The following is a 4,518-nucleotide window of genomic DNA, read 5'->3' on the forward strand; positions in this document are numbered from 1 at the left end:
GGTCACTCTGGAAAGAAACATTGATGTTGACATTGTTCAAAGAGACATGAACAAAATCTGGAAGGAGAAACTAGCAGTGCTACAAGAGGAACCAGTTTCTGCACCTAGTATGGAAATCACAGAACCGGCAAACTAAGCTTTAGAAAAGCTTAGGGGGAGAAAATGGCAAAATGTTTCGAACCCTCGGTTTACACCAATAAAATACCTTAACTGGTAAGTTATACCTATCATTTGGCAGAAGATCAGAAATGGTAAAAAGGCAAATTAGGGTTTACGCCCTAATGGAGGAGCATTAATGACAGTAGGTGAGGAATATGTTTAAAAGCATTTTTCAAATCATCTCTCACTATCAGTTTTCAAGTGAAGAAAATTTTTTCAAAGAGCAAAGCGACAAAAAGGCGATTTGAGTAGAGATTTTGAGAAATTGAGAAACCGTGAAGGACATTCAAATTCAAACTAGAAACGGTCAAGTGGAGAACACAAAGCAGTGATTCAGCAACCGATGGAGTGTGAAGTGAAGGAGAATCGGCAAGCCCTAATTTCACGTGTTTCAAAAGGTATTTCTCAAGTTCTTAAGATTTCTATCATGGCTTCTACATCTCATACTAGTTCTAGTGCATCTATCAAGTCTGCAAGTTTTATTCAATGAAAGTCCAAGTATAATGCCCTATCACAAGTTCCAGCTAGTGTGATAGTAGAAAAGGGAATTTCTGACTACATAGATTGCAAGATTGAAGACCTAGGGTCTCTAGCTATCCACACCCAGTTAGGTTTATTTTGTGGAAAAGATAAGGAGATCAAACCAAAGTTTAATATTTTGGAGAAGAAAAAGCTCCACAATGTTGTTTACTTCCTAGAGGATTTCACAGAGGATCATATAAGGATCATTCTAAGCAGAGTCCATGGTGATAAGATGTACCTAGAGAGAACACATGATATCACACCATAGGCAATTCATGCAGTCACCAGATTCTATAATACAGGGGAAGTGCCAGCCCTAAGGACGGTAAGCAAAACTGAAATGTCCAAGCTCACCGATTCAGTGAGCAACTCATGAGGCATGATAGTAAATTCTATCAAGGATGATCTAGTGAAGTATGCATGCATGGTGATTGGATATCAAACATTCTCAGCTAGTAGAATTAACTCTGTATCTGCTATAGCGGTAAATGTCACTTACTGGATGATAAAGGAGGATGTATCATTTGATATGTGCACTGGTATGTAGAGACAACTCCTATTGAATCTAAAGTTGATCAAACAAGATAATGCACTTAGGTTCAAGTTTGGACAACTACTGGTTGGGTTGTTCTTCTATTTCCAAGGCTACTTTCTAGGATTAGGAGATGTTCAATGGTTTGGTGACCAACTGGTGACCAAGAAAATCAAGGAAAGCATTAAAGCAATTGGAACTGACTACCCTGATATTCTGAACAAGTACTTTGATGAGTTCAGAAGGAAAATGAGCCAAAGAGGGAGGATGTCAGGTGACATCATCAAGAAATATGAAGACAATATCTGCTTCACCATCCAAGTAGATAAATGCATAATGGAGGTTTTTGAACCTAGACAGGAAGAAGTGGAGCCAATGGGCTATGAGGTGACATACAATATGCTAGAAGGGTATGCCTCTACCCTTATTGCCTCACCGCTTGATCTTAAGGCAAAGAGAACCGACACCTACCTAGAGAGAATAGTACCAGTTGAGGAACCACCAACAATGAAAGAAAAAGAACCAGTAGTAGAAAAGGCAAAGGCAGTGCTTGCAGCATCAACAGAGGTTACTACTGCAACTCCAAAATTGACCAAGTGGTCACCAGCCAAGAAGAAACTGGAAGCAACACCAGCTAAAGTGTTCAAGAGAAAGAGGAAGACAAGGAATACCTCTCTGGACTTAGAAGAAACTGTGTCTGAGGAAAAGCCAAAGAAAACACGTCAAGCAAAGAGGAAGAAAAAGAATGAACCGACATCATCTGCATCGGTAAATATAGATATATCTTCCTATAAACCTTTGACACATTGTTAAATAACAATAAATAATGTTAGGAGAAAAGTACTAAATGACTTAATTGAGTGTTTTGATGACTTTAATGATGATGAAAAGGAAGTGGTTGAAAAGGAAATAATTCAATATTTATATGTTAATGACTGGTTGCCCTCAGAGATTAAGTCTCAGACACCAAATTCTTTATATATATCATTAGATAATAGATGGTGCATTGCCATAGAAAAGGAATAGGAAATTAGGGAGAAAGTTTTTGCACAGTACTTTTCTGACCTGTCAAATTTTGAATTGTTTGATGTTATTGACCAAAATAAAGGACTCTTCTTCACTAGAAGAAGAAGACTCTGGTTGTTAGAAGGTAGAGTTGATGATGTCGAAAAAGACACTCATCTGTATATGAGAACCACTGTCCATACTCACAAAGTGCATCTAGCCAATCGATAAGCTGAAAAAGAACTGGTTATATCCAAACCAAATTAAATATTTGATGATGAAGGAAATCCGGTTGTTGAATTGATTGACACCATTGATGTTGATGCTCTGGATGTTGAGGATTTTACTCAGGAAACACCATTTGAGGCAACAGGACATAAGCAACAGGCTAAACAGGTTGACAAGCAAGCTGAGGATAGATAGTAAGCGGCAAAGGAAGAGGCAGAGAAGAGGAAAAAGGATGAAGAAGAGAAGTGGAAGAAGGATGAAGAAGAGAAGAAGAAGAAGATGAAGAAGAGAGAAAGAAGAAGGATGAAGAAGAGAAGAAGAAGAAAGATGAAGAAGAGAGAAAGAAGAAGGAAGGATGAAGAAGAGAAAAAGAAGAAAGATGAAGAAGAGAGAAAGAAGAAGGATGAAGAGGAAAAGAAGAAGAAGAAGAGGAAAAGAAGAAGAAGGATGAAAAAGAGAAAAAGAAGCAAGAAGATGAAAAGAAAAAGAAGGAAGAAGAAGATAAGGAATAGGAGAATAAGAAGGAAGTAGAGAAGAAGAAGAAGGAATAGGAAGAAAAAGAAGAGGAAAAGAGGAGAGAAGCAAAGAAAAGGAAGAAGGAAGAGGAGGACAAGAAAGAGGAGAAGAGGAGAGAAGCAGAGAAGAAGAAAGCAAAAGAGGACAAGGTAGGAGAAGCGGAGAAGAGCACCCAGATGGAGACTCTGAAGGCAATAGGGAGTCAAGCCAAACCAGCTGATCTCTCTAGTCCTATCGATCTCCAGTCTGCAAGTGAAATAGAGCTAATGTAGAGCATCAAGGTAGCTCAAGAGTTCCTTGAAATCATTCGATGAAAGAAGGAGTAGGAAGTAATTCAAGCGGCTATGGATACACTTACTGGTTTGATAACCAGTACAAATCTTCCCAACACTAATTCATCACTAGCTAAACTCAAGCTCTTATGCATAGTAGTGGATGATTAGGTGCAGAGCCTTGAAGAGGCAGTAGAGGCTAATGTCAAGAAGGAGCATCAAAAATCTCTTAATATAGTTCTGGTGAAGAAGTTGAATGAGCTCTAGACTGAACTAAAGAAAGAACAAAAGGATATAAGGGACACTCTAGATGAGGGGAATCTGCTACTCAGCAAGATCTTCCAACCCCATCTGTTCTATGATGATGTGCTAGCTCAAAAGAGAAAACTTGAAATGGACTTGCAGTCCTACTTGAGCAGATTCAATCCGCCTTATGATTCCTTTACAACTTATGGGCAAACCATTCATCGGTTTCACATCCAATCAGAAAAAATGGAGAAAGAGATCAACACTCGATCTAGAGATTTGTAGGAGCTTCAAGTGGTTCTACTCCCATGATTGCAAATTCTTCAAAAGTGTTATCTGAACCTGGATGCCTTAACAGTTACACAGGAGATGAGCACAATTAATGCCATGGAAGAACAGGTCTCCCATATTTAGATAGAGCAAGAAGTAGCCACCTCCCTACTTGAGTCCTAGTCTTTGTCAATGAAACAATTCTTGCAAGACTTTAAATTTGTTTTTGACAAGTATCATTCCTTGTTGTCATAAACTTTTATTATTTTTTATATCAAATGAAAACAGGGTTGTTCAGCTCTACTTTGTCATTGTTGGCAAAGGGGGAGAAGAATTCTATTTGGAGAAGTATCTAGTAATCAAAATTCTGATTATATGCTCTAAATATCTCAATGTTTATGCTCTATATGCAAAAGTGCTATACATTGTATTGTTAAAGGATAGTGTATATGCTTAGGGGGAGAAATTTTTCTAATGGCATGATTTTGTTGTAAAACACTTAGATGTCAAAATTTTTATTTTCCTAAGTGTTTCCATCAATGCCAAAGGGGGAGATTGTTGGCATTTTTTATGTTTATGTTGTGATTGTCATTGATGGAAACACACTTGCATTGAGATCCTCTTTATATGTATGAGTTAGAGCACAACCAATATTTGTCCCAATTGGTATGTTGTATTATAGTCTTTAGACTATTGATGTTTTGTAGAATGTGTTTCCCAGTCTAAAGCAGCATGTTGACTCCAAGCGGTTTGAGGGATTAAAGCGAC

The sequence above is a fragment of the Cryptomeria japonica genome, chromosome 5 (genome assembly GCF_030272615.1).
Source record: "Cryptomeria japonica chromosome 5, Sugi_1.0, whole genome shotgun sequence".
Classification (NCBI taxonomy): Eukaryota; Viridiplantae; Streptophyta; class Pinopsida; order Cupressales; family Cupressaceae; genus Cryptomeria; species Cryptomeria japonica.